The following is a 14895-nucleotide window of genomic DNA, read 5'->3' as shown; positions in this document are numbered from 1 at the left end:
CCTTGTTTGGCTGTCATAAATGTCTTTCAGTAACCACATTAATTCTCTATAGTTTGTAGTCATATAAGTCCATAGGCAATTGATTTGTTTACTTGTCACAATAAGTTTATAGCAGATTTATAGTAGTGTATTTACTTGTTTAATTCGGGAGTGGGGAAGGGAGACTTAAATTCATGGTTTATCTATGGTTTTAGGAAGTACTATATTGAAATGGTAAACCATTACTCCCCACCAACCCCCTTTCATCTAATCCTCCTGTTAATTAAAAATGGATTTTCTAGAGAAGGCCCTTGTTTTTGTCACACTTAAGTGCCTACATAGGAAAGTTATTGTTGTGAAAAAGTATTAGAAATCTGAAGATCAGTATCTATTTTATGATCAGAATGGGAGGAAAAATCTTTTGTACATTTCTGATATACACGCACAAGATCACTGGAGCAAGGTAATAGCAGTATTGTAAATACAGGCCAGTTGTTTGCATTGAGTTTTCTTTAAGCATGTGTGTTATTTTTTATAATATTCTGTAACTTCCATCTATGGTTGTCATTGAGAGGTCTTCAAAAGGAGTGACTTAGATTGTAGGACTGAGGAGAGTGTTTTTAATGTGTAAATATAATAGCAAGTGGATTTTTTTAAAAAAATTGGACAGTGAAAGCATGACCAGAGGTCGTCACCATATTTTATGTTTGGGATGTATGAATGCATGTGTATGTCTATTCACACATACATCAAGCAGGGCCCTATATGGCAATCCTCGCGCAGGCAAAGGTCCCATTCAAATCAGTGGGCGTTATGCCTGCGGAAGTGCAGCAGGATGGGATACGCAGTTTGTGTATTTCATACTTACTATCCCTTGTCATCACAAATAACATGTTAAGGAAGGAAAGACGAAGCAGGGTGATCTGATTTTGAAAGCTGTTGCTTTCTTCCTCTTTTTCGTGTGTGTGTGTGTGTGTTCCGTCTCCACCTTTGGGCGATAGAAGATGCTTTGTGTGTGAAAGCTTGCAATTTGGTCCTTGTGTGAGGCTCCCTCCTCCCCCCCTCCCAAGTTACTATACCATGTTTGGGTTTTTAAAAAAAGCCTGAGAGATAATTCTATAAAGTCGATTAAACCCTGATCTTCCTCCCAGTTAGACACATCTGTTGAGGGCTTTGTGTGAGAATTATATACATAATTGTGAATTTGAGCAATTTTACATCTGAACCACGGCATATATATATGTGTGTGTGTGTGTGCGTGCGTGCTTTATTGAAGGGGCTTGCTGACCTCTAGATTTAGCTTTTTCTATTGCAAGTACTCTACATGTGAGTGAGTGAGTGTGTGTGAAGTTTTTATTCCAGCTAAGACCACAGGATCTTTACTTGTTTGTTTTGTGTTAGCTTATTGTAAGCAACCGTGTGCTGTACATTGTTATTGGCATTAAATTATAATTTATGATTTTCAAATCAAAAGACAGTCCCTGGTTTTTTTTTCTTTGTTTTAAAGCCTGTGAGCTAGATCCAGATAGATCTACGTTTCTGCAGCCAGCTTTGGTTCACATAGAATGAGCGTAAACAGAAAATGCATAAGGGTTAAACAAAAACCCCATGTATATCTATTTGGAATGCTCAGAGGAGGATTTGTTTAGGGACTTGCATTAGGTTTAAGTTTATAGCATTTAAAGAAAGTTTTTCTTTTCATGCTGAGTTAGAACAAAAGACCTATCCAACGACTGAGTTGGACAAAAGAGGAGGGCTGGGAATGAGAGGCTTGTTCTATGTGAAATTGACGAGATCTTTTTTTTTTAAAGCTGCTAAACATGGCGACTCTTTCCCCTTAAGTGTCTATTTTCCCCCCTTGCGAGGTTTTTATCTGATCTTAGTTCGCTGTTTCTTCCTCCTCTACCACCATCAGCGCTTGGGATGTAAGGGAAACAAACAGCCCAGCGCGAACCACAACAATAGTAAAAGCAGACAGGCGATCGCTGCTTTTAAAACACTTCAAGGCATGTCCTGAGAAGGACTCTCCCCTCCCCACCTCCGAACCTTTCCCAGTTAGATTCCCTCTGCACTTCTGAGCAGGGGGGGAAGTTAACACAAAGCGGGAGCGCTCGGTTTAAAGGACAAACATTTAGGATCGTACCCGACTGAGCGGGGGGCTTGTACTTCAGTTTAAAACGCTAGCTGCAAAGTGCTCTCTACCGCTGGCGTGGCGCTTAAATCCACACATTAGCCCTCCCCAAATAGCGCGGGGGTACTTGTTCCTCGAAGGCGGCGGGACCTGGATGTGTGCGCTAAGTGGCATTTTGGGGGGTGTTTGGTAGGGGAGATGAAGCGTGTGAAAGTATGCCTTTAAGCTTGCTTTTGACTTGGTGTCCTATTAGCTCAGCCAACATGGCGTCTCCCAGTAGTGCAATGCAAAGAGCCTGCACTGAGCTGCTAAGCAAAGGCAGCGCTTAGTAATAGGAAACACATTGGGTGCAAAAATAAAAGAGGCAGCAGCAAAAAAAAAAAAAAAAAAAAAAAACCAACAACAACAAAAGCAAAGCAGAGGGCCATTCCATCTGTAACCAGGAAAGCGCCCTGAAAACTCCAAGCAAAGCAAGTAAATGTAGGTCCGAAGTGATTCTGTAATTAAACAAGCAGGGATCTAATCAGAGAAAACATTAACAACGTCCCTCTCCAGCCATCCCCCCCCTCTTCATACAGTGGATTTGAATGAACGCTTTTTCACTCCCTCCTCTTCTAACAGGTTTGAAAGCCGGTATCAGAGCCCGATCTTTCTCTCTGGATGGTGCATGGAAAATATGTGTGTTCGGGGTTTGGGAGGGAGGGAGCAGATTTTTTTTAAGTCACCAGATGCAATCCCCTATCAATTCTCATTAACACAGGAACTGTGTTTGGTATTTTCCTGTGCTGTAGGTAGTAGCACATTTGCATACCCTGGCGTTTAGTCAAGAGATCCTTTAGTTAGTAGAGGTGAGATCAGAACATTGGGAGACTTATGTGTAGGCAAATGTATACATAGGCAGAGAGATCTTCCATCCAGAGATTGTATACAATCTGAATATAAATTACATGTGGAAGGATCTCTCCCAAACAAGTTTTTCCCTCTCCTTCAGCTCAATGGCCATTGAAATAAAATAAAATCTATTCAGAGTGTTACATCAGGGTTTGTTCTTCAGAGAGAAAGGGGTTCTCAAGAAGGCTCACTTGAGGAAAAAATATTTCAAGACACTTCATACCCCTATGCCCCTCATGGAAAGCCTGATTTAAAAATATACATAGGGGTTTTTTTTAATTAAAACTTTATTGGGTCCTGCGAATCATACTTGTTTCACTTCACTTTGTAGAGAGGAAAGAGATACTCGGAGAAATTCAGGCCTTGTCAGGATTTATTGAAGTTGGGTTTAAAAAACGTGCTTCAGATGATTTTTTCCCATTTTCTCAGATTTCAAAGGCTCCCTGCAGTGCGGCTGCCTAATTAATGGTGAAATTCAGCTAAATCTAATTATGCAGTAATTTTAAAGCAGTTAGTCCTGGGCGTTGGTTTGTAATAGGACCCCAGGTTTTTTTTTTAAGTTTGCTTAATGTGTTGGTTTAGGGAGGGTGGGGAGCAGCCTTTTGTGTAGCACAGATATGCAAAAACAAAACCAAAAAAAAAAAAAAAACTAGCGAGGGGGAGAAACGTGTTCTAAATCGTATGCGACGGGGTGGAATAAGGAACACCAGTAAAAGTGTAAATAACACACTAGTTAATAGGTGACCATAAAGGTATTTTTGGCCTATGGCTTTCCAAGTCCCAGCTATTTCGCGGATGATCTTGGAAATGTAATAAAGAGGCAACAAACCCTCTTCCTGTATAATATAAATCAGATTTCTCCCATTGAACATCTATAGTCATTAGAGCAAGAGGCTTGTGTTCACGAAGTTATAAATCTTATCGGCCTTTTGATAACACAGTTGTAATCAGTTAGCATCGCATTCAAACTCAATTGTAAAACTGCCTAATTTAATATGTCATATGTGTCATTAAAACTTTGTGTTTTTTCTCTCCCTCCCTTTCCACCCCTCCTACTGCCCCCATAAAGTAAAACGTCAACAGCTCTGGCGTGATCGCTCGAAGTACCGCTTGCTCAGGGAGATTCCAATATTTCTATGTTGTATTTATTTATTTTATTGGTATTCGAAGTATTGTTGGCTCGTCCCATCGAGGTAATCGGAAGCGTTTCGATAATATTAGAAGGGGGAACTGGAGAGGAGGCCAAAAAATTGATCCCTTCTCTTTCCTTCCCAGTTGCAATCCCCAAATGGAGTTCTTTTTGAAAGAAACTTGTCTTATAATTAGCTAAGCAAACACATCTGCTTTCCTAGTTTGGGCTTAGTTAATTATCAAAACAAAGGGCCCGTTTTTCTTTTTACCTTGCTGGAAAGAATATGTTATTTCAGGAGTTCTCTCTTCTCCACTCCCGCGCTCTCCATCTCCTTTTAAAGCCCTTCCATTACGGCAGCAAGTTAAAATTATTGGGGTTATTACTGGGGGGGAATAATTTTGCGCAGTCTGCCTAATGTAAGGCTTGATCATTACCCTCCTTGGAACAATATTTTTCCACCGAATTATCCTTTCTACTAGGAGGAGGGCGGATATGAGGGAAGAGAGGGGCTTAGAATTGCGAACCAAGTTAGCAGCAATTTGAATCAAGCTTGCACTGGGTTGATTTTAGTTGACAGAGAGTGTGTTGGAGCTGAACGCCATAATTTGCACTTCTGTTCTTTTATTAGGGTTGGACAACGAACTAATGAGCTTTTCCCCAGCACAGTGTCACTTGTATTTATTTTCTTATGGAAACTTTTAGGGAGCGGAAGTGTTCTTTAAAGAGAGGGAAATGGGTAGGAGGGAAGTTTTTTGAGTATTTTCTTACGGATACCCACTGTGTATTTTAGCCTTCAAGTCTTTGCTTGAAGGAAGCCCACGGTGTGTCAAGAAGGATAAACTCCAAAGTAGTGTGTGAATTTTAGTCAATAGTCACTTGTTCTATACCAGAACGTTCAATTGTTGGGAATTTAGAATCCCTACCAATAGACAGATAGAACGGGAGAGCAGGTATCCCTAATAATTATTCTAATTTAAAAAAACAGAAAATAGAAAACATCAGGGATCAGAGTGGTGGAAGGAAAGCAATTTGATCAGATCTCCACTGGAGACAGTTAACTTTGCAGAACGAGGTGACTTTTAAAGCTGCCCTGCAAGCTAGTAAAACCAGGAACTTCAAATAAGAAATGAAAAAGACAAAAATGAAGGATTCCCACAAAAAGAGAAGGGCGACGTGTTTCCAGCTCCATCCCAACCAACGCGTGAAACTGAATACATTGTCTCAACTCTGCCATGTATGTGAGCCTGGCCAGATTTTGATTTGGGATTCCAGTGTGTTTGCTTTGAACTGGGCCCTTCGGTTTATTAAGGCAGTGAGAGGAACTCAGCAATCCTCTTTGAACCACGCTTGGTTTAACTATTTTACACAAGTTTCCCCAGGTCCCTGGAGATTCTTCAATTGAAGAAGGTTGAAATTAGAGTTAAAAGCTGGAAGGCGGGTGGGGGCTTGTGTGAAAGAGGGTGATGAGTCTATTGCAAATGGCCCTATATCGGCTGCTATTATAGAACGAAATAAACATCTACATAGGTTTGCCTGATACACGCAAATAAATCCCGTTTTTAGAATCCTGAGCCGCTCCAGGGAAATATGGCATTTAGGTCATACGTGTAAACGCGCGCCAGTGCTATGTAGTAGTTTTACTCCAAAACTTTGTCTGTTCCTCTTTTCTTTTTCTAGTAAATTGGTGTTTACGTGTGCCTTTATGTTCCGTCTATAACTAGGATGTAATCAGACGCCCCATGTCTCTCTCTAAAAGCATTTAATAAATGTCTATTAAAGCGCTACAAATGTAAGATAAATTTAGTGGCGCTGCTGTCTCCCTGTATCCAAACGGTAATGATGGATTTATCAACAGGGATTCGCCTTCAGCGCAGTGAGAGAGATTTACTCAACAAATAAGTCGGGAAAGCACCCACCCAAATACAATTATTTATACGGAAACTGATTTCTTTACAGCGCCATATATTCTGAGCCAAATTTTTCTCGTTCTTTCTTTCTTTCTTTCTTTCTTTCTTTCTTTCTTTCTTTCTTTCTTTCTTTCTTTCTTTCTTTCTTTCTTTCTTTCTTTCTTTCTTTCTTTCTTTCTTTCTTTCTTTCTTTCTTTCTTTCTCAATCCACGACTGCATCTTCTGTTTCGCTATCTATGGTTAGAGGTATTTCTCAGCCTATAATAAACTGTCGCTCAACGCAGAATAATACACTTCTTATTTGCTTTACTCTTTACCTCCCTCCCCTTGTATTTATTTCCCTTACTTTAGCAAAAATGACGGTGACGTGTGTATGTAGTAGCACAAGTCGCTGTTTCAGAGTACAAGATGGACGCTAAAATGCGCAAAAATAATTTTAGATTTTCTGTGTGTCTGTCCCTATTTGCTACTCGTTTCCTAGGAAACCGATCTCCCCAAAATGATTTCGTGTACCTCTATTTAAATTTCCGCTTTAATGTGCTTAACTCTTTTTTAGCCCCCTCCCACACACACACCCTTTTGGGGACTCTTATTCCTGCAAATGTGACAGAGAGAAAGAAAAGGATTCCCCATTCGGACTTAATTCAAGAACTGTAAACTCCTGAAATATTCTCTCCATCATTAGAAAGCTGCAGATTATTTCCGCTTTATAGAAGCTGTCTCAGAAACTCAGACGTCCCCTTCTGTCCGTTATTTTCCGAGTCCCCTGAAAGGTTTGATGAAGTTTGAACAACGGAATTGCTACAGCTGTGTTCATTCTGAAACATGTAACCCTCATTTCTTACTTCCTTTCCTGACCATAGCTGCTTATATTGAATAAGTCTGAACCCCCGAATTAAACATACATCATTCGATGAATCACATTGGCTTGTTAGAAAAGTTTTTTTTTATTTTATTTGACTGTGCATTAAAAAAAATAAAGCCGAGATCCTGTATTTTCCTTTGCAGAGAGTTTTTATTCTTCTCTAGAAATTTCATTGAGATGTCTCTGTACTTTGCTTGTCAGTTATCTTTGTTCCTTTTAAATAAAGGGCTTTTAAATGGACTTATTGCTCCCAGCGTGGGTTCTTCTCTCTAAATGTTAGAAAATTGTGCCATCTACCCGCTATTCTAAGTACTGTCACACTCAGAGACCTCCAAGGACCTTCCAGCCCCAACTTCAATACAACTGTGTCAAAGGGTGGGCTAGTGGTGAGAAGAGAAAGGGTTACGTGGATTTTACAGATTTCCAGCTTGAATCGTTCTCTGCAACGCCAAAGTGATCTACAAAGATGCAATAGGTCTCCGCTCGCTTCTTCTCCCTCCAAACCAAACCCTTTACAATAATTAATGAATCCTCTGTGTTAGCCACATTTCACTTGCTACCCAGTGTAGAGTTTTCCTGCTACTTTAGACACGAAAAGCGTGGGTGTGTCGGAGAGAAAGGGAAGGAATCCTCTATCGTATTTTTAAAAGAAATACTGTTATTTATAACCATTGCCTCTAATGATCAAAATATATTATTCCTAATTGGGAAAGTTGGCTTTCTACGGTTGGTTTTAGCTGGTTAGCGATTATCACTGCTGGCTGGAGTTAGAAAAAAATGTATATAAACCTTACAACTTATGTAACTCTATCCAAATACTTCAATACTTTTTAGAGCCGCTTGGATGATGTATAAAGAGGAAATCTATTTCCTTTTCAGAAGGCGAGGATCTGAAGAGAATACATGTCTCCTAATGCGCTTCGAAATCTCGCCTGCTCATGGGAGACTGAAAATAGGTTTTATTTCCACCTCTCAAAAATCATAACTGCCTTCTAAATCAGTTAAAACGGATTAACGGTTTCCAATTTTATGATGTAGTTACATGTCTTTGAAATTATTTTGTACCCCTTAGGAGTATTAAGAAAGATTTCTAAGTGTCGGTTGAGTATTTATAGTTGGGGGGGGGGGGAACAGTGATACGCTTTATGACTTTTATGACTTGTTTCACACTGTTCTAGAAATGGAGTTTTAAGCAACATACAATTAAAACTATATTGCTCGTTGGATAAATTCCAAGGAACTCCAGAATCAATTAGTTGAGATCTTTGGATACTTGTTGCAAAAAAAATTAAACTGCAAAAAAGATCAACCAATACCAGTATCCTACCAGGTGTTTTAAAAAAAATCGCCATAGACACTATATAGGGAGTTATTTCTCTGATCTCCCTAACTTTGCATTTATTCCTATTTAGATGCCCAGTTTTCATAGATTCATTTTGTACTTTTATTTCTGCATATAGTCACACTTCAATCTTCCTTCCTCATTTTGTGTTTTAGGTCTCAGTGATCTATTTTCCCCTTTCACCTCTCAATTTTTTTTTAAAAAAAGTCAAACACTAAGGTTAATTCTTTGTTCTTTATTAACTACCACATAGAGCGTCACATGAGAAGGCAAATTCATCTTCTATTAACCCTAAAACTAAATAATTATCCCAGTGTTTTTAAAACGCAGCTTTTACTAAGCAATATATCTAACACTTAATATAAATTGTTTACTCTTATAAGGCATGATCTTCTCCCTTTTCAGACAAATAATTCAATATACTTAATGGGACTCAATTTGCTTTTGGAGCAGGATTAGAGATTTGGATATATTTAACTAGATGCAAGTGCAGTAGTAATGGGGGTTTTCGCTGGTGGGGGTTAGTCATTTGAAGAGATATTAGGCAGTTCAACCCAAAGCTGCTGTATTCCTGGCATATGACGTGGTCATCTTTCTTGTTATTTATTCCACTGAGCTCATTGTCTGTCTCTGTTCTTTAGAAGGTTTATTTTTCTTGTCAAGAAAGGGGTCTTCAATTTTGTAGGCTTCATGGATTCCCCACACAGGGTTTTCCTCCCTATATAATCGAATCCCAGCCAACAAGTTAGTGTCTTAACTCCAGCAACATTACTAATTAACGATGCTTTGGAAATGAACTGTAGCCTGGCCTAAAAAATCATTCTTTCACTATACAGCAAGAGCAGCCTGCCTCTCTCTCTCTCTCCCTCTCTCTAAGCATAGGCAGACTGGCTTTCCCAAGAAACACTTCCCCCACACAAAAGAGATACTTTGGAACAATCCTAGTTATACTTCTAGTGTGGATGAAAATAAAATAGCAGGCGAAAGAAACAATTGCCAGCCAGCAAGTTTGGTGTAGTTTATTCAGACAGAAACTCGATCCTGCAGCCACTGTGGTCAATGGCAAATTTCTACAATAGTAGTCAGCTCCGAGTCCATACACTGTATATATTGGAACATACAGATAGCAATGCTACTCCGTGGATCTCTTCTTTATTAAGCTCTGGGCCTGGCCCATATTTTCCTTCCCCCTTCCTTTGTCTATGTCCTGCTCCTTTTCCAACATCATATTTCATTTTGCGCGGACACTGTACTAACATGGTGGGTTTTCTGATGTTCTTATTTAAAGACAATGGAATAGAAGAACAACTACAACACACACACACCGGCCCCATAGGGTTGTCCTACGCGAATTGCTTTCAAACACATTTCTCTCCGGAGCCTTTCATCTTCCCATAGGTTTTATTTTGAGGTTTCACTACAAACATTCAAATCAGAAAGGCCAATCCCTTTGCTTGACCAAGCTACCTCTAAAAATACGTCTCCACTGGTAACTCTAAGCTTTTTCTTCGCTCCCTTTCCCCCGGTTCTGATATTAAAAGGGCCCGAAAGTTTGATCATGAATAAATAACTAGTGTTCCCTAGTTGGAATACAGAAGCTGCCTCAAAGTCCAGGTTTCCCCTTGTTCTCCACCCATAAGTGGGACGCTCCCTTTATTCCCTCTCCAAACAAAAGAATAAGTTCTTCAATAATGAGAGGAATTTCTGGTGATACAATCAGAGGATTGCAATGGGGGTTGTGGTGTTGTCTCTATTCGGGACAGACAGAAGAAAGCAACATGGAGCCGTTCCAGACACAGCCTTTTTGCACGAATGCCCCAAAGTGAGGGTGGCAACACATGTAAACTCCCTTTCGTTGATCATCTCCCATCACTTTATTCCAAGGGTTCTCTCTCTGTCTTTTTTCATATTAAAGGATTTTTTTTTTCATATTTCTCCCCGAGTGCCTCAGCATCAGTGTGTTTCAGGGCGATTATCTCATATCTTTCCTCCAGAAGTAAGCTATCCCTTCAGCCCCTGGGTCAGGCATTGATCCCTCTGCAATGTAACAAACGGCCGGGTTAATTTTCCTTCATTAGCATTTCCATAGCTCAGGCTGCACACACAGGATTCTGCCCTATAGCTTCAGCGCGTCTGTCTGTCTCCGTGTGTGTGTGTGTGTGTGTGTGTGTGTGTGTGTGTGTCTCACATCCACACGTTCTCACAGACAGACACATGTGTGTGTCACGACAACATTCTATTCCTCACACTCTGTGGGGAGGAGTGAGGGAGGAGGGTGCATATTTTAAACAATCTAAACCATTCTTTTAGCTTCAGATCCCTTTGCTTCCTTTCCTAGCATTTGACTCTCCCCCCTCCCCTTTTTTCCTTTGCATGGATCTTTCTTGCTTTTTGGTTCCTATTCCATTTAAAAAAACGTTCTTCTGATCACTCTAAATTAGAAGGTTTGGGGGGATTTTTTTTTTGCTCACCCCGTTTACTACTCTCTCTCTCTCCCTCTCTCCTCTTTTCATTCACTGGTTGCAAAAGAAAAGGGGGTTGGTCAACACCAAAATGGCAAAGTTCAGCTTGGAAAAAAAATCCTCCAGCTACCTACAAAGGGGCTCAGGGCTTTGTAATGGCAGAAAGAAACAAAAATGAAAAGAAAATTGCAGTTGAGACTAAAGTGTGAGAGTGTGTTTGTGTGTATGTATATCTGTGTGTATTTTTAAAGGTTTCTTTGAACTGCCTTTGTGCTGACTAGGCACAGCTTTTTGCCAATGCTGGTCACGGTTTAAGGAACTTTGAGTTAACCTCTTATATCGAATGAATCTTTTCATTTGGAAACCAATAAATCTCAATCTCTAGCCACCTTTTGTAGAACAGGCTGGGGCTTACCAAGGCGAGGCTGAAGCTTATAATAAAGAAGAGATAAAGTTTGCCAAAGTTTTTTTTCTTCCCCCTCTTCTTCTTCTCTTGTAAATAAAAGTTTTGGAGATGGCAGCACTTGGGAAGCAACCCGGAGAAGGACTTGGATCTATGCATTGTTTCACAGTAAGCGTATTTACTTAAATAGAGTCTTCAAGGTTTCAAACACGAAAATGATTTATAGTTTTCCAACAAGGCATTCTTTTGGTCAGTTATTTAAGGGTGAGGCTGGAGAAAAGGGGGGTGGTCCATATACTGTAATAATCAATGTGTGTCTATGGGGAAGGAAAAGGGAGGGGTGTTGTAGTAGATTGGAAGATAAGTAGGGTTAACACTATAAACATTAAAGACAATTGAGTTTCCCTCACAGAGCTGGAGTTTGGGAGAAGGGCTCTTTCTTCACATTTCTAAGACATTAAAAAGAGAGAGAGAGAGAGAGAGAAAGAAAGCGAGAGTTTTCTCAAATTAGTTTGGAGTTACTTTTTTATATCTGCCATGCACTGCTCCTATTGGATGTGATTTCTCTAAAACCCTACAATCCAACGTTGCGTTTAATCTTTGGACGGGGGATATGATTTCAATAATCAATGCTCTGAATTTTTTTCTTTACTTATTTCCTGTCTGGCTTTTCTCTGTTTCTGTGCATGTGTTCCTATTTACACCCCCAAGTAGCTTTAAAAAAATAATGTGTATGTTTTCTTGCACTGACACATAACTCACTTTCAACCCCTTTCTTTCTTTCATTTGTATTTAAAGACAGCGTGCTTTTCGTCTCCAAATTGTTCCCATCCAAGAATTATTAATTACTCTTACAAGGCGAGAGATTCTTAACTAATACCAAAGTTGTAAATTACCACCTTCTCTCAAATATTTCTCATTTGTCAACCTTGATTGATTTGATTAATATTCCACTAGTTGAGATAATTTCAAGCTGTACTTTATAATCAGCAATACGAATGCTGCTAAGTGCAAAGCGTCTCCTTTCGGAAGGGAATTACTCCAACCTTTAAACTGAAGTGTATTTTACATTTGCAACGGAGAATGCAAAAGTGGAACTCTCTCTAAAAGGTCATTAAGACAGCTATGCTGCAATTTTGTCACGAAATAAAAAGAAGCAAATGTGTCCGTTTCTTGGAAAACTAACAATTCTACCAAAGACATTGTACATGTCGTTTCAACCAATGTGAATTCTAACACCATGTTTCTCATTGCTTTGATTCCAGAATGCTACATTTACTGGAACAAACAGATAGGACTTCGGTTTCTGTATTGCTAGCAGTTCTAGACAGATAGGAATAAGAACTCAATATAAAATAAGCACACCCTAAAATAACAGACAATAAAATTGTCTTCCTCGTCTTACTCCTCTCTGAACGTAACTGAATTTCTTGGGCAAGGGCGTCATAATGACTTAATTATGTGTCTGCAAATAATCTATCTGTTTTCTACTCTATATATGAAACAGTAATATGTTGTTGTTTATCAGAGGACAGTGAAAGAAACACACACACACACACACTGAGGTTCAGTTATTATATCCAGCATGTTATTCTTGCAAGCCATCAATACATGTTCCCTCCAATATCACTTGAGTTTTAATCTTAATTATATTAACTGAAGTACCGGGCTGTCACAGAACTGAACATGATGCATGACGTCTGCCTATTAAACGATCGATTGTTAATATCGCTCCTATCGCGTCTCTCAATATTCACAATATGTCTTATCTCGTGCCTGGAACGTGGTGCCACTTTTTTAATGTAAAAATGATAGACTCCGGTGAAATAACATTTCGTTCAGTCACCTGCGATTCAGTGTGCACACAAGAGACGCCAATGTATATGAGACGATTTTAATTATGATTAGGAGACGCACTCTGAGAAAGAGAATAGATTTGGAGGGGGAGTGGGGAAGGAGCATTAATGAAATCTTTCCTGGCAATACTAAAAGAAACAAGTGGTTGATACAATGAAGATTTGTCATAAAACCCTATATGGAGGGAGGGGGGGAATCATATTTGACGATCCTTCCTGCTTCCCCTTTGAAGCAAGTAACACGCCGTGAGGGCACATCTGCAGACCACGCCTGTGCTTGGCGATTATACCCCATTTCGAGATCCAAGTTCTCCCCTTTCCCCCATCTACAAGCAGAGCTACAGCTTGCTTAGAGGCTCCCCATATAATGTGGGCTGAGATCCCCAGGCCTGAAGTAGATTGTATTTGTGCACATGAACCCTTTTGTCTTGGCCTTGGACTCGCCTGCCTTTTCGCAACCTAGCCGAGAAACAGTTCAGGAGGGTAATTTCCAGTCCCAGTGGCACAAAGGTGGGGGGTGGGGGAATGGCCGGCCGAAGCGAGCCTTGAACGCGAGCCCACTACTACCAAGGTCTAGGGGTTGGTCGGCGTTAGAACATCAGGCGCCCGAAGGTCCAGTCCTGATGGAAGAAAGCAAATAGGAGCGGTGAGGTGGATTGGCTGGAAGGAAACCGACCCTCAGCAGGCTGATTTCGGGGCAAGTTAGTTTGGGGGACAAGAGGTTTCACTAACATGGGGTCAAGCTTCCCTCAGTATTTCGCACGGGTCACCTGTGTGCAGCCACCTTTGCAAGTCGCTGGGCCTGGACCAGCCTCCCCCGGCCTTTCTGCAGCCAAAAGATGCTCCCACGAGAGGCGGGGGGTCCCCGCGCGTTGGCTGGACCGCGCCGCGCGCTAAGATGCTCCCGGGGACCTTTGGAACTTACAAGTGGAGCCGAAATGCGGCCTCGTTGGCACGCGACTGTCACCATCCTTCAATTTCAATTCCGGCGCAAGGCAGAAAGAACTTGGCCGGATTAACTAGCTCGTAGAGAATTACTGTCCCGAGGAGTCCTAAAAGAAAAAAAGGGGTTTAAATACAATCCTTTCCCGCCTCGCTGGCGTCCTGATGCTAAATGTAGGCAAAGGGGAATTGAAAAAAATACAACTTGAGGGGCTTTTAATCTTTCATTCAATTGTATTTCTTCTTACTCGGGGTTGTTTACATCCCACATCCCATGGCTAAGGCTCTGCAAAAGGCATCTATTTTTCTCAGGATGTTACTTCCAAGTGCCATAATCTGTGGGAGTGTGAATCTGTTCTCGTTATGTGTGTGCCCTTCAGTATTTCGAAGTGTGTGTGATGTTCCTCTCCCCCCCCGTATAAATTAACCCAGATTAAAGCCAGCAGATTGCTCCAGCGAGCCTACCTCCTTATGACTTCATTTTTTCAAAACTTTCCCGACCCTCTCGCAATCTGACAACACCTGTTTCCCGTGCACCGCGGCTCTAGCAGCCCTCATCAATTTAGCTTTTTCAAGGGATGACGTAAATGTGGAGAGAGGGAGGGGAGGAAGCAGATGCAACGAGGTTATATTTAAAACTTTTTATTTGCCTCGTGTTGCTAATAGCTCCGCACAGGGAAGATAGTCTGGAGCCCTTCCCCCACCAGCGTCCCTGGCTGCTATTTCGAATAGCCCCCACCCGCCTTCTCGGCACTGCTCAGTTCAAGCGGAGAAGTTTGCTTTTCAGACAGGGGCATGCACAGCCCTGCAGCCGCAGCCTCCCCCGATTCCCTTCGGCTTGCGGGTTGGCGCATGTGGGGCGGCAGCCAGCCACCGGGCCACTTAAACCTCTCGGAGGAACTCCAGAGACTGCAACATGCAAGGACTCGTCTCCCCCTCCCCACCCGCTCCCATTGATGCGCAAAGGGTTCGTGTCCTTTGCTCT

At 41.1% G+C, this 14895-nt stretch overlaps 1 long non-coding RNA gene across 1 annotated transcript; it reads right to left on the bottom strand.

Annotated features, from left to right (window-relative positions):
- Positions 1–9734: 9734 nt before the first annotated feature.
- LOC142818297 (uncharacterized) lies at positions 9735–14487 on the bottom strand. The gene is made up of 3 exons (XR_012895717.1): positions 14376–14487; positions 13894–14020; positions 9735–10284 (listed from the first exon to the last, which is right to left on the bottom strand). It is a non-coding gene; the product is annotated as an uncharacterized LOC142818297 (long non-coding RNA).
- Between the last annotated feature and the right edge of the window lie 408 nt (positions 14488–14895).

This window comes from Pelodiscus sinensis, chromosome 14 (genome assembly GCF_049634645.1).
Source record: "Pelodiscus sinensis isolate JC-2024 chromosome 14, ASM4963464v1, whole genome shotgun sequence".
Taxonomy (NCBI): Eukaryota; Metazoa; Chordata; order Testudines; family Trionychidae; genus Pelodiscus; species Pelodiscus sinensis.
This window is presented reverse-complemented; position numbering and strand designations above follow the sequence as displayed.